Source organism: Scyliorhinus torazame, chromosome 20 (genome assembly GCF_047496885.1).
Source record: "Scyliorhinus torazame isolate Kashiwa2021f chromosome 20, sScyTor2.1, whole genome shotgun sequence".
Classification (NCBI taxonomy): Eukaryota; Metazoa; Chordata; class Chondrichthyes; order Carcharhiniformes; family Scyliorhinidae; genus Scyliorhinus; species Scyliorhinus torazame.
This window is the reverse complement of record NC_092726.1, coordinates 41,677,195-41,703,056: the sequence shown is the minus strand read 5'-3', so window position 1 is coordinate 41,703,056 and position 25,862 is coordinate 41,677,195. Positions and strand designations below refer to the sequence as shown.

The 25,862-nt window shown below is 51.9% G+C and overlaps 16 non-coding genes and 1 pseudogene across 16 annotated transcripts; all 17 read left to right on the top strand.

Moving 5' to 3' along the window:
* Positions 1–305: 305 nt before the first annotated feature.
* LOC140397286 (U2 spliceosomal RNA) lies at positions 306–483 on the top strand (annotated as a pseudogene).
* Positions 484–1,268: 785 nt separating this feature from the next.
* Positions 1,269–1,459, top strand: LOC140397707 (U2 spliceosomal RNA). Its single transcript, XR_011937138.1, has one exon. It is a non-coding gene; the product is annotated as a U2 spliceosomal RNA (small nuclear RNA).
* A 786-nt stretch (positions 1,460–2,245) lies between these two features.
* LOC140397452 (U2 spliceosomal RNA) lies at positions 2,246–2,436 on the top strand. The gene has a single exon (XR_011936890.1). It is a non-coding gene; the product is annotated as a U2 spliceosomal RNA (small nuclear RNA).
* Positions 2,437–8,582: 6,146 nt separating this feature from the next.
* Positions 8,583–8,767, top strand: LOC140397145 (U2 spliceosomal RNA). Its single transcript, XR_011936723.1, has one exon. It is a non-coding gene; the product is annotated as a U2 spliceosomal RNA (small nuclear RNA).
* Positions 8,768–9,552: 785 nt separating this feature from the next.
* LOC140397539 (U2 spliceosomal RNA) lies at positions 9,553–9,743 on the top strand. The gene has a single exon (XR_011936974.1). It is a non-coding gene; the product is annotated as a U2 spliceosomal RNA (small nuclear RNA).
* A 786-nt stretch (positions 9,744–10,529) lies between these two features.
* LOC140397623 (U2 spliceosomal RNA) lies at positions 10,530–10,720 on the top strand. The gene has a single exon (XR_011937056.1). It is a non-coding gene; the product is annotated as a U2 spliceosomal RNA (small nuclear RNA).
* A 786-nt stretch (positions 10,721–11,506) lies between these two features.
* Positions 11,507–11,697, top strand: LOC140397489 (U2 spliceosomal RNA). Its single transcript, XR_011936925.1, has one exon. It is a non-coding gene; the product is annotated as a U2 spliceosomal RNA (small nuclear RNA).
* Positions 11,698–12,481: 784 nt separating this feature from the next.
* On the top strand, positions 12,482–12,672 carry LOC140397838 (U2 spliceosomal RNA). The gene has a single exon (XR_011937264.1). It is a non-coding gene; the product is annotated as a U2 spliceosomal RNA (small nuclear RNA).
* A 785-nt stretch (positions 12,673–13,457) lies between these two features.
* On the top strand, positions 13,458–13,648 carry LOC140397588 (U2 spliceosomal RNA). The gene has a single exon (XR_011937021.1). It is a non-coding gene; the product is annotated as a U2 spliceosomal RNA (small nuclear RNA).
* Positions 13,649–14,425: 777 nt separating this feature from the next.
* On the top strand, positions 14,426–14,616 carry LOC140397558 (U2 spliceosomal RNA). The gene has a single exon (XR_011936992.1). It is a non-coding gene; the product is annotated as a U2 spliceosomal RNA (small nuclear RNA).
* A 784-nt stretch (positions 14,617–15,400) lies between these two features.
* Positions 15,401–15,591, top strand: LOC140397650 (U2 spliceosomal RNA). Its single transcript, XR_011937083.1, has one exon. It is a non-coding gene; the product is annotated as a U2 spliceosomal RNA (small nuclear RNA).
* A 785-nt stretch (positions 15,592–16,376) lies between these two features.
* Positions 16,377–16,567, top strand: LOC140397448 (U2 spliceosomal RNA). The gene has a single exon (XR_011936886.1). It is a non-coding gene; the product is annotated as a U2 spliceosomal RNA (small nuclear RNA).
* Positions 16,568–17,344: 777 nt separating this feature from the next.
* LOC140397643 (U2 spliceosomal RNA) lies at positions 17,345–17,535 on the top strand. The gene has a single exon (XR_011937076.1). It is a non-coding gene; the product is annotated as a U2 spliceosomal RNA (small nuclear RNA).
* A 786-nt stretch (positions 17,536–18,321) lies between these two features.
* LOC140397463 (U2 spliceosomal RNA) lies at positions 18,322–18,512 on the top strand. Its single transcript, XR_011936899.1, has one exon. It is a non-coding gene; the product is annotated as a U2 spliceosomal RNA (small nuclear RNA).
* A 785-nt stretch (positions 18,513–19,297) lies between these two features.
* LOC140397678 (U2 spliceosomal RNA) lies at positions 19,298–19,488 on the top strand. Its single transcript, XR_011937110.1, has one exon. It is a non-coding gene; the product is annotated as a U2 spliceosomal RNA (small nuclear RNA).
* A 772-nt stretch (positions 19,489–20,260) lies between these two features.
* Positions 20,261–20,451, top strand: LOC140397548 (U2 spliceosomal RNA). The gene has a single exon (XR_011936983.1). It is a non-coding gene; the product is annotated as a U2 spliceosomal RNA (small nuclear RNA).
* A 785-nt stretch (positions 20,452–21,236) lies between these two features.
* Positions 21,237–21,427, top strand: LOC140397758 (U2 spliceosomal RNA). The gene has a single exon (XR_011937186.1). It is a non-coding gene; the product is annotated as a U2 spliceosomal RNA (small nuclear RNA).
* The last annotated feature ends 4,435 nt before the right edge of the window (positions 21,428–25,862 follow it).

The following is a 25,862-nucleotide window of genomic DNA, read 5'->3' as shown; positions in this document are numbered from 1 at the left end:
GCAGCTGCCGCCAAGGCGCAATGGGGAAACACCACTGTGTAAAGTCTTTCCAGCAAATGTATACCGAGGGGCGGGTAACAGTGTAAAGCCCCCTCGGTCTGGGCAACCAACACTCCAATGTATAAAATCAACATGCCACTGTAAATATTTCAGAAGGAATTGTAATGTAAAGTGTGATATGTGTACGACAATATCAAAAGTGAATGAAAGAAAGTCAAGGCAGCATGTAACCCTGCCGGAAATGTACAGTCAAGACAATTTGAAATGTTTCTGTAATGCTCTTGATAAATTTTTATGAATAAAGTATATTTTTTGAAAAAAAAAAAAAAATCTGTTCTTATCAGTTTAATATCTGATATGTCCTCAATATGGAGACCGAATATTAAATTGATTTTTAGGACTCGGAGATGGTTCAGGGGCTTGCTCCTTCCGCTCCACGCATCAACCTGGGCTTGCAGTGCTTCCAGGAATGGTGCCTTCACCCCGCTTTGGGGCGGAAATGTATAAAAGCAGAAAATGCCGCAAAACCTGCCTACCCCTTTTCTCTGTTGTCCAGTTGCTTCATCTTGACCAATTTAAGGCATTTCAAGCTCCAAAGCATTGCTAGCTTTTCTGCTGGCGGGAGCTTCGTGCACTAATGTTGCGAGTCGATGGACTCGAGGACTTTCGGCAGCCAGGCTCCGTTTTCAGCTGATATGCAGCACAGATTTCCTGCTGCTTTTTACAGGCCACTCACCCTCACCCTCGGATGCCGACTTGCCTTCTCCTCACTTCAGTTACCACATCCCTTCATCCTGCACAACGGGATACTGTTGCGACAGACTGAACGGTATCCTGTTTGGATGTAGGTATACCTTCACGGCGTCTCTTTTCGTTCTCCTGACTCCACGACCAACACGCCAGGGTGGAGCTCAGGGAGACTAGACATTGCCCTCTGTTGGATTCCGCCAGTACTTGCTGTTTGCACGGATTGCCCTTTGTTCGGCAAAGGTGGAGATGACTTCGACTCCCTCTGTTGGGTGTCACTGGGCCTTCACAGCGTCTCCATTTCATCTGGTGACGACAGGGGACGGCTTGCCAGACGATGTCTTCCTGTTGTGTTTTACTGGTTCTGCATGCTCAGACTCCACCGTGCTCGGCCAAGCTGGATGTCTCTTGTCCAAGAGTGAGCGTAGACTAAAAGTTCCAAAGCACAGTCGAGCGCAGCAAGGTGCACCTGAATGTCGGTGGACGAGGAGGACAAGAGCCATTGCCGGAAAATATGGGCCATCGCTTCTCGGCCTTTTGGTTCAGATCAAGTGTAATATCTGTTCTTATCAGTTTAATATCTGATATGTCCTCCATCTGGGGACCGAATATTAAATTGATTTTTAGGGCTCGGAGATGGTTCAGGGGCTTGCTCCTTTCGCTCCACGCATCAACCTGGTCTTGCAGTGCTTCCAGGAATGGTGCCCTCTCCCCGCTTTGGGGCGCAAAATGTATAAAAGCAGAAAATGCCGCAAAACCTGGCTTCCCCTTTTCTCTTTTGTCCAGTTGTCTCATCCTGACCAATTTAAGGCCTTTCAGGCTCCAAAGCATTGCTAGCTTTTCTGCTGGCGGGAGCTTCGTGCACGAATGTTGCGAGCCGATGGACTCGCGGACTTGCGGCAGCCAGGCTCCGTTTTCAGCTGATATGCCACACAGATTTCCTGCTGCTTTTTACAGGCCACTCACCTTCACACTCGGATGCCGACTTGCCTTCTCCTCACTTCAGTTACCACATCCCTTCATCCTGCACAACGGGGAAGTGTGGCGACAGACTGAACGACATCCTGTTTGGATGTAGGTACACCTTCACGGCGTCTCTTTTCGTTCTCCTGACTCCACGACCAACACGCCAGGGTGGAGCTCAGGGAGACTAGACATTGCCCTCTGTTGGATTCCGCCAGTAGTTGCTGTTTGCACGGATTGCCCTTTGTACGGCAAAGGTGGAGATGACTTCGACTCCCTCTGTTGGGTTTCACTGGGCCTTCACAGCGTCTCCATTTCATCTGGTGACGACAGGGGACGGCTTGCCAGATGATGTCTTCGTGTTGTGTTTTACTGGTTCTGCATGCACAGACTCCACCGTGCTCGGCCAAGCTGGAGGTTTCTTGACCAACAGTGAGCGTAGACTAAAAGTTCCAAAGCACAGTCGAGCGCAGCAAGGTGCACCTGAATGTCGGTGGAAGAGGAGGACAAGAGCCATTGCCGGAAAATATGGGCTATCGCTTCTCGGCCTTTTGGCTCAGATCAAGTGTAGTATCTGTTCTTATCAGTTTAATATCTGATATGTCCTCAATCTGAGGACCGAATATTAAATTGATTTTTAGGACTCGGAGATGGTTCAGGGGCTTGCTCCTTCCGCTCCACGCATCAACCTGGTCTTGCAGTCCTTCCAGGAATGGTGCCCTCTCCCCGCTTTGGGGCGCCAAATGTATAAAAGCAGAAAATGCCGCAAAACCTGGCTTACCCATTTCTCTCTTGTCCAGTTGTCTCATCCTGACCAATTTAAGGCCTTTCAGGCTCCAAAGCATTGCTAGCTTTTCTGCTGTCGGGAGCTCCGTGCACGAATGTTGTGAGCCGATGGACTCGCGGACTTGCGGCAGCCAGGCTCCGTTTTCAGCTGATATGCCACACAGATTTCCTGCTGCTCTTTACAGGCCACTCACCTTCACACTCGGATGCCGACTTGCCTTCTCCTCACTTCAGTTACCACATCCCTTCATCCTGCACAACGGGGAAGTGTGGCGACAGACTGAACGGCATTCTCTTTGGATGTAGGTATACCTTCACGGCGTCTCTTTTCGTTCTCCTGACTCCACGACCAACACGCTAGGGTGGAGCTCAGGGAGACTAGACATTGCCCCCTGTTGGATACCGCCAGTACTTGCTGCTTGCACGGATTGTCCTTTTTTCGGCAAAGGTGGAGATTTCTTCCACTCCCTCCGTTGGGTATCACTGGCCTTCACAGCGTCTCCATTTCATCTGGTGACGACAGGGGACGGCTTGCCAGACGATGTCTTCGTGTTGTGTTTTACTGGTTCTGCATGCACAGACTCCACCGTGCTCGGCCAAGCTGGAGGTTTCTTGACCAACAGTGAGCGTAGACTAAAAGTTCCAAAGCACAGTCGAGCGCAGCAAGGTGCACCTGAATGTCGGTGGACGAGGAGGACAAGAGCCATTGCCGGAAAATATGGGCTATCGCTTCTCGGCCTTTTGGCTAAGATCAAGTGTAGTCTCATTTGATCGAGGGAAGCTGAGGATTTCGATGACGATCGTGGATTGGAGAACTCGGAGGGATTGAACTCGCCAAAGAAGAAACGTTTGGAGCTTGGCTGATATTGGTGGATCTACATGCTGGCCTAAACCTCGGGTTTAGGCCTAACGCCGATACAGTTTCACACCCAACGTACGAGCTATGGATGCAGCTGCATCCCGACCACCAGGCTGGGGCGTGCGAAACACTGTCCGAGTCACAGTGAAGAAAACGGATGGAGAGTCACCTTTGGACCGGAAACACTTCGTGAAGAAGGTGCTGCTCGAGTGCTGTGGGTTTAAAGCAACAGAGATCTTCTGCTTGCAAAACTTCCCCAAGAATGGTTTCTTTGATGTCACCTTCAAGAGCGTCGCAGCGTGCATCAAATTCTTGAACGTCTTCAAGGAAAAAGGTAACCAGAGTCCCTTGTCGCTCCTGACTACGGAACCTCTGTTTACGCTACCGGCACAGCGAAATCGGGTTGTTACACTGCACACGTACAACCCCCACGTCCCTGTATCTGATGTGCTCACGTTCCTCGCCAGGTACGCTGAGCTGAAAAGTGACAGCGTGCAAGTGAAAGACACCTTCGGCATCTGGACAAGTGAGCACCAGGTCAAGGTGACCCTAAGAACGGACAGCAACGGAGCCATCCTGCATCCCCCCTCCAATTTCGCTATTGGAGTAAATCGTGGCTACCTCTACTACGTGGGACAGCCACGAGTATGCCACACCTGTGGAAAAACGGGGCACGTTGCCGCAAACTGCAGTGTGACCTTCTGCAAGAACTGCAGGCAGGAGGGACACATGACTAAGGACTGCAAAGAAGACAAGTGCTGCAACCTGTGTGGGGAGGCCGGCCATCTTTACAGGGCCTGCCCGAAACGCGGGGCAACATACGCTGAAATCATCAGCAGCGGAGTTAAAAAGGCGACCAGAGAGGAGGTGCATACACCCTCCACCGAAAAAGACACCACGGCTCAGAATGAGAAAAAGCAACAAAAGGGCCCCCAACAAAAAGAAGAGGCCCCAGCACCTCCTGACAACCCAACCCCAGCCCCATCTGATGAGGAACACTCAATGGAAGAGGAAGAGGATGGGACAAAGAATAAAGAGCCCTGGGAAACAGTGAACAGGGACAAACGAAAGCGGAAACAAAAAAACAAACTGAAGAACCCCCCGAGGTTGTAGTGGCAAAAAGCGACACCTCTCAGCCGGCGCACTTAGCGCCGACACCTCATCCGATGAGGGAAAACAGGACAAGAATCGGCCTCAAATAAAGAGGCAAAGCACCAACGTAGAACGGAAGGCACAGACCCCCCCAGACCACCGACCGGGAAGGAAACAAGGTCACAGACCAACCCCCGATAGTAACGAGCAGCAACAACCCAGGTGAAGACCGGCCTGCAACCCCAACACCTACTGACTGCCATGACGAACGCCAGGGCTACATCACCCCCCCAATGCATCTGCATCAAAATCACGGGGCCAGTACGGACCAGAACAGCTTTCTCAGCCCTGCAACTGTGCTAAAGTTTGCGAGCACCACCGGCATGCTGGGGAACATCGAACAGCTGGAACAGCCAACTGTATAGACTCTAGACTCTTGAGACTGGTAAATCTACCTTTTTTATAATGGGTTTAAAAATTGCATCCATAAATGTGCGAAGCATCAAAGATACTTCGCGGTGTGTAGCCACACTCAACTATTTGGCAAATGTAAAAGCTGACCTACTGTTCCTGCAGGAGTGCGGAATTCCGCACCTCAGCAACTACAGGCGCTGGTCGAGCTGGTGGTCCCACGGGCCATCCATCTGGTCAGGAGGAAACGACTGCCGTTCCTCCGGCCTGGGTATTCTGCTGCGGGGAGGCAACTTCACCATCTCCGACGTTAAGGAGGTGGTGGGCGGGCGCCTCCTCGTAGCAGACGTGAAATACAAAAACACCCCTCTCAGACTTATTAATGTGTACGCCCCGGCCGTAAAAAGTGAGCGGCTGGCAGTCCTTCAGCAACTCCCACTGCTGTTGGCCACCTCCAAGCCGGTCATCCTGGGTGGTGACTTCAACTGCATCATCGATGCGGCTGGACGATCCAGCAAAGCCGATAGCAAACTAGACGCTACGTCCAGACTCCTGATGGAAACGGTAAAAGACGCCAAGCTGCTCGACGTCTGCAGCAACCCTGCAGACGGCGCGCAGCGTAGATACACATGGTCACGGCCAGACGGGTCCGTCCGCTCCAGGATAGACTTCTTTTTTGTGTCCCGAGCTTTCACGGTCAGGTCCACCGACGTAACGCCGGTGTTCTTCTCTGACCACTGCCTCCTACTGGCCGACTGCCACCTGCAGGAAGACCAGGGGGTAGGCAGGGGGACGTGGAAGCTAAATGTAAAACTGCTGACCCCTGAGAACATCGAGGAACTCAGGAGGGATTACAAAGGTTGGAGAACCGTGAAACCCCTCTTTGAGGCCCCACATCTCTGGTGGGAAGCAATCAAGGGGAATATCAAGAGGTTTTTCATCCTCAAGGGCGTTCAAAAGGTGAGAGAGAGACGAGGGGTCATGTCCAGGCTCCAGAAAAGTATGCAAAATTTGCTCCAGCTGCAGTCGATGGGGGTGGATGTCAAGGAGGATCTCCAAGAGGTGAAGAGCCAGCAAGCCTCGCTCTACATCTCGGAGGCCTCCAAGGTTATCTTCCGTTCCGGAGTCCGCTCCGTGGAGCAGGACGAAAAGTGCTCACGCTTCTTCTTCCAAAAGGTGCACAGAGACACCTCTGTGATCAGCAGCCTGAAGGAAGAAGATGGCTCTGAAAAGTCATCGCAGTCTGACATCCTGAGGATCAGCCAATCCTTTTATGCCGGACTGTATGACCTGAAGCCAACAGATAGCACTGTTTCCCAGACCTTCCTGTCGACTATCACGGAGGTCATAGGCGACAGCGAGCTGGAAAACCTGGACAAACCACTAACTCTGGACGAGCTGACAAAGGCCGCCAAGTCCTTCGAGACGAGTAGAACTCCCGGAAGCGACGGCTTACCGGTTGAGTTGTATTCGGCTCTGTGGGACTGGATGGGCCCAGACCTGCTGGAAGTGTACGAGAGTATGCTTCTGGAAGGCAGCATGTCAGAGTCCATGAGGAAAGGCATCATCACCCTAATCTACAAGCAGAAGGGGGAAAGGGAAGAAATTCGAAATTGGCGACCCATTTCACTGTTGAATGTGGACTACAAAATTCTAGCCAAGGTCATCGCCAATCGGGTCAGGTCTGCTCTGGAGTCGGTGATCCACCCTGACCAGACCTGTGCTGTACCCGGCAGGAAGATCTCTGATAGCCTCGCGCTACTCAGGGATACGATCGCCTACGTGCAGGACAGGGGGGTGGACACTTGCCTCATCAGCCTTGACCAGGAGAAGGCTTTTGACAGAATATCGCACACCTACATGATGGATGTGCTCTCCAAAATGGTGTTTGGGGAGGGAATTCGCAATTGGATCAAACTGCTCTACACAAACATCTATAGCGCAGTCTCAATCAATGGGTGGGAATCAGAAAAGTTCCAGATCAGATCTGGAGTCAGGCAGGGCTGCCCTCTCTCCTCTGCCCTTTTTGTGTGCTGCATAGAACCTTTTGCCGAGTCCATCAGGAGGGATCCGGGCATAAGAGGAGTGACGATCCCAGGCAGTGGAGGCATGCAAGTCAAGGCCTCCCTGTACATGGACGACGTTGCCGTCTTCTGCTCGGATCCTGCGTCTGTACGCAGGCTCTTGACCACCTGCGACCAGTTTGAACTGGCCTCTGGAGCCAAGGTAAACCGGGGCAAGAGCGAGGCCATGTTCTTTGGGAACTGGGCCGACCGGTCCTTTGTCCCCTTCACTGTCAGGTCAGATTACCTGAAGGTGCTGGGGATATGGTTCGGAGCTGCTGGGGCGTGCACCAAAAACTGGGAGGAGCGCATAGGAAAGGTAAGACAGAAACTGGGCTGGTGGGAGCAACGCTCCCTCTCCATTGCGGGCAAAACCCTGGTCATCAGGTGTGAGGTACTCTCGGTGCTACTGTACGTGGCGCAGGTCTGGCCCATAACCCGACCCTACGCCACAGCAGTCACCCGGGCCATCTTCAAATTTATCTGGCAATCCAAGATGGACCGTGTCCGAAGGGACACCATGTACAAACCTCTGGAGAAGGGAGCGCGGAACGTACCCAACGCCTCCCTCATCCTGTTGGCCACCTTTGTGTCCAGCTGCATCAAGCTGTGCGTGGACCCCCAGTATGCAAACACCAAGTGTCACTACATACTGAGGTTCTACCTGTCCCCGGTGTTGCGAAGGATGGGCCTGGCCTCATTGCCGCGGAACGCTCCAAGTAGTTGGACCGTACCGTACCACCTGTCCTTTGTGGAAAAGTTTTTGAAGGAAAACACCTTTGACCACAAGGCAATGAAGCAGTGGTCAGCACGTAATGTCCTCGAGGCCCTCAGGGAAAAGGAGACCGTGGAGGACGTTGGATGGTTCCCTGAGCAGACTGCCAGAGTCATCTGGCAGAACGCCTCATCACCAGAACTTTCAAACAAGCACCAAGACCTAGCTTGGCTGGTGGTGAGAAGGGCCCTCCCTGTCAGATTCTTCATGCACACCCGAAGGCTCTGCACCAATGCACGCTGCCCTCGGAGTGGCTGTGGGGGAAATGAGACGGTCACACACCTCCTTGTGGAATGTGCCTTTGCAAAGAAGGTCTGGAGAGAGATGCAGTGGTATTTGTCAAGGTTTATCCCAAACAGATCTGTGACACAGGACTCTGTGCTCTACGGACTGTTTCCAGGGACACACACCGAGACAAATATCAACTGCTGCTGGAAGGTCATCAACTCGGTAAAAGACGCTCTTTGGTCTGCCCGAAACTTGCTGATCTTCCAGTGCAAAGAATTGTCCTCGACCGAGTGTTGCAGACTGGCACATTCCAAGGTCCAGGACTACGTGCTGAGGGAAGCACTCAAGCTTGGGGCAGCTGCCGCCAAGGCGCAATGGGGAAAGACCACTGTGTAAAGTCTTTCCAGCAAATGTACACCGAGGGGCGCGTAACAGTGTAAAGCCCCTCGGTCTGGGCAACCAACACTCCAATGTATAAAACAAACATGACAATGTAAATATTTAAGAAGGAATTGTAATGTAAAGAGTGATATGTGTATGACAATATCAAAATTGAATGAAAGAAAGTCAAGGCAACATGTAACCCTGCCGGAAATGTACAGTCAAGACAATTTGAAAGGTTTCTGTAATGCTCATGATAAATTTTTATGAATAAAGTATATTTTTTTGAAAAAAAAAAAAAAAAAAAAATCTGTTCTTATCAGTTTAATATCTGATATGTCCTCAATCTGGGGACCGAATATTAAATTGATTTTTAGGACTCGGAGATGGTTCAGGGGCTTGCTCCTTCCGCTCCACGCATCAACCTGGTCTTGCAGTGCTTCCAGGAATGGTGCCCTCTCCCCGCTTTGGGGTGCAAAACGTATAAAAGCAGAAAATGCCGCAAAACCTGGCTTCCCCTTTTCTCTCTTGTCCAGTTATCTCATCCTGACCAATTTAAGGCCTTTCAGGCTCCTAAGCATTGCTAGCTTTTCTGCTGGCGGGAGCTTCGTGCACGAATGTTGCGAGCCGATGGACTCGCGGACTTGCGGCAGCCAGGCTCCGTTTTCAGCTGATATGCCGCACAGATTTCCTGCTGCTTTTTACAGGCCACTCACCCTCACCCTCGGATGCCGACTTGCCTTCTCCTCACTTCAGTTACCACATCCCTTCATCCTGCACAACGGGATAGTGTGGCGACAGACTGAACGGCATCCTGTTTGGATGTAGGTACACCTTCACGGCGTCTCTTTTCGTTCTCCTGACTCCACGACCAACACGCCAGGGTGGAGCTCAGGGAGACTAGACATTGCCCTCTGTTGGATTCCGCCAGTACTTGCTGCTTGCACGGATTGCCCTTTGTTCGGCAAAGGTGGAGATGACTTCGACTCCCTGCGTTGGGTGTCACTGGGCCTTCACAGCGTCTCCATTTCATCTGGTGACGACAGGGGACGGCTTGCCAGACGATGTCTTCGTGTTGTGTTTACTGGTTCTGCATGCACAGACTCCACCGTGCTCGGCCAAGCTGGATGTCTCTTGACCAACAGTGAGCGTAGACTAAAAGTTCCAAAGCACAGTCGAGCGCAGCAAGGTGCACCTGAATGTCGGTGGATGAGGAGGACACGAGCCATTGCCGGAAAATATGGGTTATCGCTTCTCGGCCTTTTGGCTCAGATCAAGTGTAGTATCTGTTCTTATCAGTTTAATATCTGATATGTCCTCAATCTGGGGACCGAATGTTAAATTGATTTTTAGGAATCGGAGATGGTTCAGGGGCATGCTCCATCCGCTCCACGCATCAACCTGGTCTTGCCGTGCTTCCAGGAATGGTGCCCTCTCCCCGCTTTGGGGCGCAAAATGTATAAAAGCAGGAAATGCCGCAAAACCTGGCTTCCCCTTTTCTCTCTTGTCCAGTTGTCTCATCCTGACCAATTTGAGGCCTTTCAGGCTCCAAAGCATTGCTAGCTTTTCTGCTGGCGGGAGCTTCGTGCACGAATGTTGCGAGCCGATGGACTCGCGGACTTGCGGCAGCCAGGCTCCGTTTTCAGCTGATATGCCACGCAGATTTCCTGCTGCTTTTTACAGGCCACTCACCTTCACACTCGGATGCCGACTTGCCTTCTCCTCACTTCAGTTACCACATCCCTTCATCCTGCACAACGGGGAAGTGTGGCGACAGACTGAACGGCATCCTGTTTGGATGTAGGTACACCTTCACGGCGTCTCTTTTCGTTCTCCTGACTCCACGACCAACACGCCAGGGTGGAGCTCAGGGAGACTAGACATTGCCCTCTGTTGGATTCCGCCAGTACTTGCTGTTTGCACGGATTGCCCTTTGTTCGGCAAAGGTGGAGATGACTTCGACTCCATCTGTTGGGTGTCACTGGGCCTTCACAGCGTCTCCATTTCATCTGGTGACGACAGGGGACGGCTTGCCAGACGATGTCTTCCTGTTGTGTTTTACTGGTTCTGCATGCTCAGACTCCACCGTGCTCGGCCAAGCTGGATGTCTCTTGTCCAACAGTGAGCGTAGACTAAAAGTTCCAAAGCACAGTCGAGCGCAGCAAGGTGCACCTGAATGTCGGTGGACGAGGAGGACAAGAGCCATTGCCGGAAAATATGGGCTATCGCTTCTCGGCCTTTTGGCTCAGATGAAGTGTAGTATCTGTTCTTATCAGTTTAATATCTGATATGTCCTTAATCTGGGGACCGAATATTAAATTGATTTTTAGGACTCGGAGATGGTTCAGGGGCTTGCTCTTTCCGCTCCACGCATCAACCTGGTCTTGCAGTGCTTCCAGGAATGGTGCCCTCTCCCAGCTTTCGGCCGCAAAATGTATAAAAGCAGAAAATACCGCAAAACCTGGCTTCCCCTTTTCTCTCTTGTCCAGTTGTCTCATCCTGACCAATTTAAGGCCTTTCAGGCTCCAAAGCATTGCTAGCTTTTCTGCTGGCGGGAGCTTCGTGCACGAATGTTGTGAGCCGATGGACTCGCGGACTTGCGGCAGCCAGGCTCCGTTTTCAGCTGATATGCCACACAGATTTCCTGCTGCTTTTTACAGGCCACTCACCTTCACACTCGGATGCCGACTTGCCTTCTCCTCACTTCAGTTACCACATCCCTTCATCCTGCACAACGGGATACTGTTGCGACAGACTGAACGGCATCCTGTTTGGATGTAGGTATACCTTCACGGCGACTCTTTTAGTACTCCTGACTCCACGACCAACACGCCAGGGTGGAGCTCAGGGAGACTAGACATTGCCCTCTGTTGGATTCCGCCAGTACTTGCTGTTTGCACGGATTGCCCTTTGTTCGGCAAAGGTGGAGATGACTTCGACTCCCTCTGTTGGGTGTCACTGGGCCTTCACAGCGTCTCCATTTCATCTGGTGACGACAGGGGACGGCTTGCCAGACGATGTCTTCCTGTTGTGTTTTACTGGTTCTGCATGCTCAGACTCCACCGTGCTCGGCCAAGCTGGATGTCTCTTGTCCAACAGTGAGCGTAGACTAAAAGTTCCAAAGCACAGTCGAGCGCAGCAAGGTGCACCTGAATGTCGGTGGACGAGGAGGACAAGAGCCATTGCCGGAAAATATGGGCTATCGCTTCTCGGCCTTTTGGCTCAGATCAAGTGTAGTATCTGTTCTTATCAGTTTAATATCTGATATGTCCTCAATCTGGGGACCGAATATTAAATTGATTTTTAGGACTCGGAGATGGTTCAGGGGCTTGCTCCTTCCGCTCCACGCATCAACCTGGTCTTGCAGTGCTTCCAGAAATGGTGCCTTCACCCCGCTTTGGGGCGGAAATGTATAAAAGCAGAAAATGCCGCAAAACCTGCCTACCCCTTTTCTCTGTTGTCCAGTTGCCTCATCTTGACCAATTTAAGGCATTTCAAGCTCCAAAGCATTGCTAGCTTTTTTGCTGGCGGGAGCTTCGTGCACGAATGTTGCGAGCCGATGGACTCGCGGACTTGCGGCAGCCAGGCTCCGTTTTCAGCTGATATGCCACACAGATTTCCTGCTGCTTTTTACAGGCCACTCACCCTCACCCTCGGATGCCGACTTGCCTTCTCCTCACTTCAGTTACCACATCCCTTCATCCTGCACAACGGGATACTGTTGCGACAGACTGAACGGCATCCTGTTTGGATGTAGGTATACCTTCACGGCGTCTCTTTTCGTTCTCCTGACTCCACGACCAACACGCCAGGGTGGAGCTCAGGGAGACTAGACATTGCCCCCTGTTGGATACCGCCAGTACTTGCTGCTTGCACGGATTGTCCTTTGTTCGGCAAAGGTGGAGATTTCTTCCACTCCCTCCGTTGGGTGTCACTGGCCTTCACAGCGTCTCCATTTCATCTGGTGACGACAGGGGACGGCTTGCCAGACGATGTCTTCGTGTTGTGTTTTACTGGTTCTGCATGCACAGACTCCACCGTGCTCGGCCAAGCTGGAGGTTTCTTGACCAACAGTGAGCGTAGACTAAAAGTTCCAAAGCACAGTCGAGCGCAGCAAGGTGCACCTGAATGTCGGTGGATGAGGAGGACAAGAGCCATTGCCGGAAAATATGGGCTATCGCTTCTCGGCCTTTTGGCTCAGATCAAGTGTAGTATCTGCTCTTATCAGTTTAATATCTGATATGTCCGCAATATGGAGACCGAATATTAAATTGATTTTTAGGACTCGGAGATGGCTCAGGGGCTTGTTCCTTCCGCTCCACGCATCAACCTGTGCTTGCAGTGCTTCCAGGAATGGTGCCTTCACCCCGCTTTGGGGCGGAAATGTATAAAAGCAGAAAATGCCGCAAAACCTGCCTACCCCTTTTCTTTGTTGTCCAGTTGCCTCATCTTGACCAATTTAAGGCATTTCAAGCTCCAAAGCATTGCTAGCTTTTCTGCTGGCGGGAGCTTCGTGCACTAATGTTGCGAGTCGATGGACTCGAGGACTTTCGGCAGCCAGGCTCCGTTTTCAGCTGATATGCCGCACAGATTTCCTGCTGCTTTTTACAGGCCACTCACCCTCACCCTCGGATGCCGACTTGCCTTCTCCTGACTTCAGTTACCACATCCCTTCATCCTGTACAACGGGATACTGTTGCGACAGACTGAACGGCATCCTGTTTGGATGTAGGTATACCTTCACGGCGACTCTTTTAGTTCTCCTGACTCAACGACCAACACGCCAGGGTGGAGCTCAGGGAGACTAGACATTGCCCTCTGTTGGATTCCGCCAGTACTTGCTGTTTGCACGGATTGCCCTTTGTACGGCAAAGGTGGAGATGACTTCGACTCCCTCTGTTGGGTGTCACTGGGCCTTCACAGCGTCTCCATTTCATCTGGTGACGACAGGGGACGGCTTGCCAGACGATGTCTTCCTGTTGTGTTTTACTGGTTCTGTATGCTCAGACTCCACCGTGCTCGGCCAAGCTGGATGTCTCTTGTCCAACAGTGAGCGTAGACTAAAAGTTCCAAAGCACAGTCGAGCGCAGCAAGGTGCACCTGAATGTCGGTGGACGAGGAGGACAAGAGCCATTGCCGGACAATATGGGCTATCGCTTCTCGGCCTTTTGGCTCAGATCAAGTGTAGTATCTGTTCTGATCAGTTTAATATCTGATATGTCCTCAATCTGGGGACCGAATATTAAATTGATTTTTAGGACTCGGAGATGGTTCAGGGGCTTGCTCCTTCCGCTCCACGCATCAACCTGGTCTTGCAGTGCTTCCAGGAATGGTGCCTACACCCCGCTTTGGGGCGCCAAATGTATAAAAGCAGAAAATGCCGCAAAACCTGGCTTACCCTTTTCTCTCTTGTCCAGTTGTCTCATCCTGACCAATTTAAGGCCTTTCAGGCTCCAAAGCATTGCTAGCTTTTCTGCTGTCGGGAACTCCGTGCACGAATGTTGTGAGCCGGCGGACTTGCGGCAGCCAGGCTCCGTTTTCAGCTGATATGCCACACAGATTTCCTGCTGCTCTTTACAGGCCACTCACCTTCACACTCGGATGCCGACTTGCCTTCTCCTCACTTCAGTTACCACATCCCTTCATCCTGCACAACGGGGAAGTGTGGCGACAGACTGAACGGCATTCTCTTTGGATGTAGGTATACCTTCACGGCGTCTCTTTTCGTTCTCCTGACTCCACGACCAACACGCTAGGGTGGAGCTCAGGGAGACTAGACATTGCCCCCTGTTGGATACCGCCAGTACTTGCTGCTTGCACGGATTGTCCTTTTTTCGGCAAAGGTGGAGATTTCTTCCACTCCCTCCGTTGGGTGTCACTGGCCTTCACAGCGTCTCCATTTCATCTGGTGACGACAGGGGACGGCTTGCCAGACGATGTCTTCGTGTTGTGTTTTACTGGTTCTGCATGCACAGACTCCACCGTGCTCGGCCAAGCTGGAGGTTTCTTGACCAACAGTGAGCGTAGACTAAAAGTTCCAAAGCACAGTCGAGCGCAGCAAGGTGCACCTGAATGTCGGTGGATGAGGAGGACAAGAGCCATTGCCGGAAAATATGGGCTATCGCTTCTCGGCCTTTTGGCTCAGATCAAGTGTAGTATCTGTTCTTATCAGTTTAATATCTGATATGTCCTCAATATGGAGACCGAATATTAAATTGATTTTTAGGACTCGGAGATGGTTCAGGGGCTTGCTCCTTCCGCTCCACGCATCAACCTGGGCTTGCAGTGCTTCCAGGAATGGTGCCTTCACCCCGCTTTGGGGCGGAAATGTATAAAAGCAGAAAATGCCGCAAAAACTGGCTTCCCCTTTTCTCTCTTGTCCAGTTGTCTCATCCTGACCAATTTAAGGCCTTTCAGGCTCCAAAGCATTGCTAGCTTTTCTGCTGGCGGGAGCTTCGTGCACGAATGTTGTGAGCCGATGGACTCGCGGACTTGCGGCAGCCAGGCTCCGTTTTCAGCTGATATGCCACACAGATTTCCTGCTGCTCTTTACAGGCCACTCACCTTCACACTCGGATGCCGACTTGCCTTCTCCTCACTTCAGTTACCACATCCCTTCATCCTGCACAAAGGGGAAGTGTGGCGACAGACTGAACGGCATTCTCTTTGGATGTAGGTATATCTTCACGGCGTCTCTTTTCGTTCTCCTGACTCCACGACCAACACGCTAGGGTGGAGCTCAGGGAGACTAGACATTGCCCCCTGTTGGATACCGCCAGTACTTGCTGCTTGCACGGATTGTCCTTTGTTCGGCAAAGGTGGAGATTTCTTCCACTCCCTCCGTTGGGTGTCACTGGCCTTCACAGCGTCTCCATTTCATCTGGTGACGACAGGGGACGGCTTGCCAGACGATGTCTTCGTGTTGTGTTTTACTGGTTCTGCATGCACAGACTCCACCGTGCTCGACCAAGCTGGAGGTTTCTTGACCAACAGTGAGCGTAGACTAAAAGTTCCAAAGCACAGTCGAGCGCAGCAAGGTGCACCTGAATGTCGGTGGATGAGGAGGACAAGAGCCATTGCCGGAAAATATGGGCTATCGCTTCTCGGCCTTTTGGCTCAGATCAAGTGTAGTATCTGCTCTTATCAGTTTAATATCTGATATGTCCTCAATATGGAGACCGAATATTAAATTGATTTTTAGGACTCGGAGATGGCTCAGGGGCTTGCTCCTTCCGCTCCACGCATCAACCTGGACTTGCAGTGCTTCCAGGAATGGTGCCTTCACCCCGCTTTGGGGCGGAAATGTATAAAAGCAGAAAATGCCGCAAAACCTGCCTACCCCTTTTCTCTGTTGTCCAGTTGCCTCATCTTGACCAATTTAAGGCATTTCAAGCTCCAAAGCATTGCTAGCTTTTCTGCTGGCGGGAGCTTCGTGCACTAATGTTGCGAGTCGATGGACTCGAGGACTTTCGGCAGCCAGGCTCCGTTTTCAGCTGATATGCCGCACAGATTTCCTGCTGCTTTTTACAGGCCACTCACCCTCACCCTCGGATGCCGACTTGCCTTCTCCTGACTTCAGTTACCACATCCCTTCATCCTGCACAACGGGATACTGTTGCGACAGACTGAACGGCATCCTGTTTGGATGTAGGTATACCTTCACGGCGACTCTTTTAGTTCTCCTGACTCAACGACCAACACGCCAGGGTGGAGCTCAGGGAGACTAGACATTGCCCTCTGTTGGATTCCGCCAGTACTTGCTGTTTGCACGGATTGCCCTTTGTTCGGCAAAGGTGGAGATGACTTCGACTCCCTCTGTTGGGTGTCACTGGGCCTTCACAGCGTCTCCATTTCATCTGGTGACGACAGGGGACGGCTTGCCAGACGATGTCTTCCTGTTGTGTTTTACTGGTTCTGCATGCTCAGACTCCACCGTGCTCGGCCAAGCTGGATGTCTCTTGTCCAACAGTGAGCGTAGACTAAAAGTTCCAAAGCACAGTCGAGCGCAGCAAGGTGCACCTGAATGTCGGTGGACGAGGAGGACAAGAGCCATTGCCGGAAAATATTGGCTATCGCTTCTCGGCCTTTTGGCTCAGATCAAGTGTAGTATCTGTTCTTATCAGTTTAATATCTGATATGTCCTCAATATGAAGACCGAATATTAAATTGATTTTTAGGACTCGGAGATGGTTCAGGGGCTTGCTCCTTCCGCTCCACGCATCAACCTGGTCTTGCAGTGCTTCCAGGAATGGTGCCCTCTCCCCGCTTTGGGGCGCCAAATGTATAAAAGCAGAAAATGCCGCAAAACCTGGCTTACCCTTTTCTCTCTTGTCCAGTTGTCTCATCCTGACCAATTTAAGGCCTTTCAGGCTCCAAAGCATTGCTAGCTTTTCTGCTGTCGGGAGCTCCGTGCACGAATGTTGTGAGCCGGCGGACTTGCGGCAGGCAGGCTCCGTTTTCAGCTGATATGCCACACAGATTTCCTGCTGCTCTTTACAGGCCACTCACCTTCACACTCGGATGCCGACTTGCCTTCTCCTCACTTCAGTTACCACATCCCTTCATCCTGCACAACGGGGAAGTGTGGCGACAGACTGAACGGCATTCTCTTTGGATGTAGGTATACCTTCACGGCGTCTCTTTTCGTTCTCCTGACTCCACGACCAACACGCTAGGGTGGAGCTCAGGGAGACTAGACATTGCCCCCTGTTGGATACCGCCAGTACTTGCTGCTTGCACGGATTGTCCTTTTTTCGGCAAAGGTGGAGATTTCTTCCACTCCCTCCGTTGGGTGTCACTGGCCTTCACAGCGTCTCCATTTCATCTGGTGACGACAGGGGACGGCTTGCCAGACGATGTCTTCGTGTTGTGTTTTACTGGTTCTGCATGCACAGACTCCACCGTGCTCGGCCAAGCTGGAGGTTTCTTGACCAACAGTGAGCGTAGACTAAAAGTTCCAAAGCACAGTCGAGCGCAGCAAGGTGCACCTGAATGTCGGTGGATGAGGAGGACAAGAGCCATTGCCGGAAAATATGGGCTATCGCTTCTCGGCCTGTTGGCTCAGATCAAGTGTAGTATCTGTTCTTATCAGTTTAATATCTGATATGTCCTCAATATGGAGACCGAATGTTAAATTGATTTTTAGGACTCGGAGATGGTTCAGGGGCTTGCTCCTTCCGCTCCACGCATCAACCTGGGCTTGCAGTGCTTCCAGGAATGGTGCCCTCTCCCAGCTTTCGGGCGCAAAATGTATAAAAGCAGAAAATGCCGCAAAAACTGGCTTCCCCTTTTCTCTCTTGTCCAGTTGTCTCATCCTGACCAATTTAAGGCCTTTCAGGCTCCAAAGCATTGCTAGCTTTTCTGCTGGCGGGAGCTTCGTGCACTCATGTTGCGAGCCGATGGACTCGCGGACTTGCGGCAGCCAGGTTCCGTTTTCAGCTGATATGCCACACAGATTTCCTGCTGCTTTTTACAGGCCACTCACCTTCACACTCGGATGCCGACTTGCCTACTCCTCACTTCAGTTACCACATCCCTTCATCCTGCACAACGGGGAAGTGTGGCGACAGACTGAACGGCATCCTGTTTGGATGTAGGTATACCTTCACGGCGTCTCTTTTAGTTCTCCTGACTCCACGACCAACACGCCAGGGTGGAGCTCAGGGAGACTAGACATTGCCCTCTGTTGGATTCCGCCAGTAGTTGCTGTTTGCACGGATTGCCCTTTGTTCGGCAGAGGTGGAGATGACTTCGACTCCCTCTGTTGAGTGTCACTGGGCCTTCACAGCGTCTCCATTTCATCTGGTGACGACAGGGGACGGCTTGCCAGATGATGTCTTCGTGTTGTGTTTTACTGGTTCTGCATGCACAGACTCCACCGTGCTCCGCCAAGCTGGAGGTTTCTTGACCAACAGTGAGCGTAGGCTAAAAGTTCCAAAGCACAGTCGAGCGCAGCAAGGTGCACCTGAATGTCGGTGGAAGAGGAGGACAAGAGCCATTGCCGGAAAATATGGGCTGTCGCTTCTCGGCCTTTTGGCTCAGATCAAGTGTAGTATCTGTTCTTATCAGTTTAATATCTGATATGTCCTCAATCTGGGGACCGAACATTAAATTGATTTTTAGGACTCGGAGATGGTTCAGGGGCTTGCTCCTTCCGCTCCACGCATCAACCTGGTCTTGCAGTGCTTCCAGGAATGGTGCCCTCTCCCCGCTTTGGGACGCAAAATGTATAATAGGAGAAAATGCCGCAAAACCTGACTTACCCTTTTCTCTCTCGTCCAGTTGTCTCATCCTGACCAATTTAAGGCCTTTCAGGCTCCAAAGCATTGCTAGCTTTTCTGCTGGCGGGAGCTTCGTGCACGAATGTTGTGAGCCGATGGACTCGCGGACTTGCGGCAGCCAGGCTCCGTTTTCAGCTGATATGCCACACAGATTTCCTGCTGCTCTTTACAGACCACTCAGCTTCACACTCGGATGCCGACTTGCCTTCTCCTCACTTCAGTTACCACATCCCTTCATCCTGCACAACGGGGAAGTGTGGCGACAGACTGAACGGCATTCTCTTTGGATGTAGGTATATCTTCACGGCGTCTCTTTTCGTTCTCCTGACTCCACGACCAACACGCTAGGGTGGAGCTCAGGGAGACTAGACATTGCCCCCTGTTGGATACCGCCAGTACTTGCTGCTTGCACGGATTGTCCTTTGTTCGGCAAAGGTGGAGATTTCTTCCACTCCCTCCGTTGGGTGTCACTGGCCTTCACAGCGTCTCCATTTCATCTGGTGACGACAGGGGACGGCTTGCCAGATGATGTCTTCGTGTTGTGTTTTACTGGTTCTGCATGCACAGACTCCACCGTGCTCGGCCAAGCTGGAGGTTTCTTGACCAACAGTGAGCGTAGACTAAAAGTTCCAAAGCACAGTCGAGCGCAGCAAGGTGCACCTGAATGTCGGTGGATGAGGAGGACAAGAGCCATTGCCGGAAAATATGGGCTATCGCTTCTCGGCCTTTTGGCTCAGATCAAGTGTAGTATCTGCTCTTATCAGTTTAATATCTGATATGTCCTCAATATGGAGACCGAATATTAAATTGATTTTTAGGACTCGGAGATGGTTCAGGGGCTTGCTCCTTCCGCTCCACGCATCAACCTGGGCTTGCAGTGCTTCCAGGAATGGTGCCTTCACCCCGCTTTGGGGCGGAAATGTATAAAAGCAGAAAATGCCTACCCCTTTTCTCTGTTGTCCAGTTGCCTCATCTTGACCAATATAAGGCATTTCAAGCTCCAAAGCATTGCTAGCTTTTTTGCTGGCGTGAGCTTCGTGCAGTAATGTTGCGAGTCGATGGACTCGAGGACTTTCGGCAGCCAGGCTCCGTTTTCAGCTGATATGCCGCACAGATTTCCTGCTGCTTTTTACAGGCCACTCACCCTCACCCTCGGATGCCGACTTGCCTTCTCCTCACTTCAGTTACCACATCCCTTCATCCTGCACAACGGGATACTGTTGCGACAGACTGAACGGCATCCTGTTTGGATGTAGGTATACCTTCACAGCGTCTCTTTTAGTTCTCCTGACTCCACGACCAACACGCCAGTGTGGAGCTCAGGGAGACTAGACATTGCCCTCTGTTGGATTCCGCCAGTACTTGCTGTTTGCACGGATTGCCCTTTGTTCGGCAAAGGTGGAGATGACTTCGACTCCCTCTGTTGGGTGTCACTGGGCCTTCACAGCGTCTCCATTTCATCTGGTGACGACAGGGGACGGCTTGCCAGACGATGTCTTCCTGTTGTGTTTACTGGTTCTGCATGCACAGACTCCACCGTGCTCGGCCAAGCTGGATGTCTCTTGACCAACAGTGAGCGTAGACTAAAAGTTCCAAAGCACAGTCGAGCGCAGCAAGGTGCACCTGAATGTCGGTGGATGAGGAGGACAAGAGCCATTGCCGGAAAATATGGGTTATCGCTTCTCGGCCTTTTGGCTCAGATCAAGTGTAGTGTCTGTTCTTATCAGTTTAATATCTGATATGTCCTCAATCTGGGGACCGAATATTAAATTGATTTTTAGGACTCGGAGATGGTTCAGGGGCTTGCTCCTTCCGCTCCACGCATCAACCTGGTCTTGCAGTGATTCCAGGGATGGTGCCCTCACCCCGCTTTGGGGCGCAAAGTGTATAAAAGCAGAAAATACCGCAAAACCTGGCTTCCCCTTTTCTCTCTTGTCCAGTTGTCTCATCCTGACCAATTTAAGGCCTTTCAGGCTCCAAAGCATTGCTAGCTTTTCTGCTGGCGGGAGCTTCGTGCACGAATGTTGCGAGCCGATGGACTCGCGGACTTGCGGCAGCCAGGTTCCGTTTTCAGCTGATATGCCACGCAGATTTCCTGCTGCTTTTTACAGGCCACTCACCTTCACACTCGGATGCCGACTTGCCTTCTCCTCACTTCAGTTACCACATCCCTTCATCCTGCACAACGGGGAAGTGTGGCGACAGACTGAACGGCATCCTGTTTGGATGTAGGTACACCTTCACGGCGTCTCTTTTCGTTCTCCTGACTCCACGACCAACACGCCAGGGTGGAGCTCAGGGAGACTAGACATTGCCCTCTGTTGGATTCCGCCAGTACTTGCTGCTTGCACGGATTGCCCTTTGTTCGACAAAGGTGGAGATTACTTCGACTCCCTCCGTTGGGTGTCACTGGGCCTTCACAGCGTCTCCATTTCATCTGGTGACGACAGGGGACGGCTTGCCAGACGATGTCTTTGTGTTGTGTTTACTGGTTCTGCATGCACAGACTCCACCGTGCTCGGCCAAGCTGGATGTCTCTTGACCAACAGTGAGCGTAGACTAAAAGTTTCAAAGCACAGTCGAGCGCAGCAAGGTGCACCTGAATGTCGGTGGAAGAGGAGGACAAGAGCCATTGCCGGAAAATATGGGCTATCGCTTCTCGGCCTTTTGACTCGGATCAAGTGTAGTATCTGTTCTTATCAGTTTAATATCTGATATGTCCTCAATCTGGGGACCGAATATTAAATTGATTTTTAGGACTCGGAGATGGTTCAGGGGCTTGCTCCTTCCGCTCCACGCATGAACCTGGTCTTGCAGTGCTTCCAGGAATGGTGCCCTTTCCCCGCTTTGGGGCGCAAAATGTATAAAAGCAGAAAATGCCGCAAAACCTGGCTTACCCTTTTCTCTCTTGTCCAGTTGTCTCATCCTGACCAATTTAAGGCCTTTCAGGCTCCAAAGCATTGCTAGCTTTTCTGCTGGCGGGGGCTTCGTGCACGAATGTTGTGAGCCGATGGACTCGCGGACTTGCGGCAGCCAGGCTCCGTTTTCAGCTGATATGCCACACAGATTTCCTGCTGCTCTTTACAGGCCACTCACCTTCACACTCGGATGCCGACTTGCCTTCTCCTCACTTCAGTTACCACATCCCTTCATCCTGCACAACGGGGAAGTGTGGCGACAGACTGAACGGCATTCTCTTTGGATGTAGGTATACCTTCACGGCGTCTCTTTTCGTTCTCCTGACTCCACGACCAACACGCTAGGGTGGAGCTCAGGGAGACTAGACATTGCCCCCTGTTGGATACCGCCAGTACTTGCTGCTTGCACGGATTGTCCTTTGTTCGGCAAAGGTGGAGATTTCTTCCACTCCCTCCGTTGGGTGTCACTGGGCCTTCACAGCGTCTCCATTTCATCTGGTGACGACAGGGGACGGCTTGCCAGACGATGTCTTCGTGTTGTGTTTTACTGGTTCTGCATGCACAGACTCCACCGTGCTCGGCCAAGCTGGAGGTTTCTTGACCAACAGTGAGCGTAGACTAAAAGTTCCAAAGCACAGTCGAGCGCAGCAAGGTGCACCTGAATATCGGTGGATGAGGAGGACAAGAGCCATTGCCGGAAAATATGGGCTATCGCTTCTCGGCCTTTTGGCTAAGATCAAGTGTAGTCTCATTTGATTTGATCGAGGGAAGCTGAGGATTTCGATGACGATCGTGGATTGGAGAACTCGGAGGGATTGAAGTCGTCAAAGAAGAAACGTTTGGAGCTTGGCTGCTATTGGTGGATCTACATGCTGGCCTAAACCTTGGGTTTAGGCCTAACGCCGATACAGTTTCACACCCAACGTACGAGCTATGGATGCAGCTGCATCCCGACCACCAGGCTGGGGCGTGCGAAACACTGTCCGAGTCACAGTGAAGAAAACGGATGGAGAGTCACCTTTGGACCGGAAACACTTCGTGAAGAAGGTGCTGCTCGAGTGCTGTGGGTTTAAAGCAACAGAGATCTTCTGCTTGCAAAACTTCCCCAAGAATGGTTTCTTTGATGTCACCTTCAAGAGCGTCGCAGCTTGCATCAAATTCTTGAACGTCTTCAAGGAAAAAGGTAACCAGAGTCCCTTGTCGATCCTGACTGCGGAACCTCTGTTTACGTTACCGGCACAGCGAAATCGGGTTGTTACACTGCACACGTACAACCCCCACGTCCCTGTATCTGATGTGCTCACGTTCCTCGCCAGGTACGCTGAGCTGAAAAGTGACAGCGTGCAAGTGAAAGACACCTTCGGCATCTGGACAAGTGAGCACCAGGTCAAGGTGACCCTAAGAACGGACAGCAACGGAGCCATCCTGCATCCCCCCTCCAATTTCGCTATTGGAGTAAATCGTGGCTACCTCTACTACGTGGGACAGCCACGTGTATGCCACACCTGTGGCAAAACGGGGCATGTTGCCGCAAACTGCAGTGTGACCTTCTGCAAGAACTGCAGGCAGGAGGGACACATGACTAAGGACTGCAAAGAAGACAAGTGCTGCAACCTGTGTGGGGAGGCCGGCCATCTTTACAGGGCCTGCCCGAAACGCGGGGCGACATACGCTGAAATCATCAGCAGCGGAGTTAAAAAGGCGACCAGAGAGGAGGTGCATACACCCTCCACCGAAAAAGACACCACGGTTCAGAATGAGGAAAAGCAACAGAAGGGCTCCCAACAAAAAGAGGAGGCCCCAGCACCTCCTGACAACCCAACCCCAGCCCCATCTGATGAGGAACACTCAATGGAAGAGGAAGAGGATGGGACAAAGAATAAAGAGCCCTGGGAAACCGTGAACAGGGACAAACGTAAGAGGAAACAAAAAAACAAACTGAAGAACCCTCTGAGGGGTAGTGGCAAAAAGCGACACCTCTCAGCCGGCGCACTTAGTGCCGACACCTCATCCGATGAGGGAAAACAGGACAAGAATCGGCCTCAGATAAAGAGGCAAAGCACCAACGGGGAACGGAAGGCACAGACCCCCCAGACCACCGACCGGGAAGAAAACAAGGTCACAGACCAACCCCCGATAGCAACGAGCAGCAACAACCCAGGTGAAGACCGGCCTGCAACCCCAACACCTACTGACCACCACGACGAACCCCAGGGCTACACCACCCCCCCAATGCATCTGCATCCAAATCACGGGGCCAGTACGGACCAGAACAGTTTTCTCAGCCCTGCAACTGTGCTAAAGTTTGCGAGCACCACCGGCATGCTGGGGAACATCGAACAGCTGGAACAGCCAACTGTATAGACTCTGGACTCTTGAGACTGGTAAATCTATCTTTTTTAAAATGGGTTTAAAAATTGCATCCATAAATGTGCGAAGCATCAAAGATACTTCGCGGTGTGTAGCCACACTCAACTATTTGGCAAATGTAAAAGCTGACCTACTGTTCCTGCAGGAGTGCGGAATTCCGCACCTCAGCAACTACAGGCGCTGGTCGAGCTGGTGGTCCCACGGGCCATCCATCTGGTCAGGAGGAAACGACTGCCGCTCCTCCGGCCTGGGTATTCTGCTGCGGGGAGGCAACTTCACCATCTCCGACGTTAAGGAGGTGGTGGGCGGGCGCCTCCTCGTAGCAGACGTGAAATACAAGAACACCCCTCTCAGACTTATTAATGTGTACGCCCCGGCCGTAAAAAGTGAGCGGCTGGCAGTTCTTCAGCAACTCCCACTGCTGTTGGCCACCTCCAAGCCGGTCATCCTGGGTGGTGACTTCAACTGCATCATCGATGCGGCTGGACGATCCAGCAAAGCCGACAGCAAACTAGACGCTACGTCCAGACTCCTGATGGAAACGGTAAAAGACGCCAAGCTGCTCGACGTCTGCAGCAACCCTGCAGACGGCGCGCAGCGTAGATACACATGGTCACGGCCAGACGGGTCCGTCCGCTCCAGGATAGACTTCTTTTTTGTGTCCCGAGCTTTCACGGTCAGGTCCACCGACGTAACGCCGGTGTTCTTCTCTGACCACTGCCTCCTACTGGCCGACTGCCACCTGCAGGAAGACCAGGGGGTAGGCAGGGGGACGTGGAAGCTAAATGTAAAACTGCTGACCCCTGAGAACATCGAGGAACTCAGGAGGGATTACAAAGGTTGGAGAACCGTGAAACCCCTCTTTGAGGCCCCACATCTCTGGTGGGAAGCAATCAAGGGGAATATCAAGAGGTTTTTCATCCTCAAGGGCGTTCAAAAGGTGAGAGAGAGACGAGGGGTCATGTCCAGGCTCCAGAAAAGTATGCAAAATTTGCTCCAGCTGCAGTCGATGGGGGTGGATGTCAAGGAGGATCTCCAAGAGGTGAAGAGCCAGCAAGCCTCGCTCTACACCTCGGAGGCCTCCAAGGTTATCTTCCGTTCCAGAGTCCGCTCCGTGGAGCAGGACGAAAAGTGCTCACGCTTCTTCTTCCAAAAGGTGCACAGAGACACCTCTGTGATCAGCAGCCTGAAGGAAGAAGATGGCTCTGAAAAGTCATCGCAGTCTGACATCCTGAGGATCAGCCAATCCTTTTATGCCGGACTGTATGACCTGAAGCCAACAGATAGCACTGTTTCCCAGACTTTCCTGTCGACTATCACGGAGGTCATAGGCGACAGCGAGCTGGAAAACCTGGACAAACCACTAACTCTGGACGAGCTGACAAAGGCCGCCAAGTCCTTCGAGACGAGTAAAACTCCCGGAAGCGACGGCTTACCGGTTGAGTTGTATTCGGCTCTGTGGGACTGGATGGGCCCAGACCTGCTGGAAGTGTACGAGAGTATGCTTCTGGAAGGCAGCATGTCAGAGTCCATGAGGAAAGGCATCATCACCCTCATCTACAAACAGAAGGGGGAAAGGGAAGAAATTCGAAATTGGCGACCCATTTCACTGTTGAATGTGGACTACAAAATTCTAGCAAAGGTCATCGCCAATCGGGTCAGGTCTGCTCTGGAGTCGGTGATCCACCCTGACCAGACCTGTGCTGTACCCGGCAGGAAGATCTCTGATAGCCTCGCGCTACTCAGGGATACGATCGCCTACGTGCAGGACAGGGGGGTGGACACTTGCCTCATCAGCCTTGACCAGGAGAAGGCTTTTGACAGAATATCGCACACCTACATGATGGATGTGCTCTCCAAAATGGGGTTTGGGGAGGGAATTCGCAATTGGATCAAACTGCTCTACACAAACATCTATAGCGCAGTCTCAATCAATGGGTGGGAATCAGAAAAGTTCCAGATCAGATCTGGAGTCAGGCAGGGCTGCCC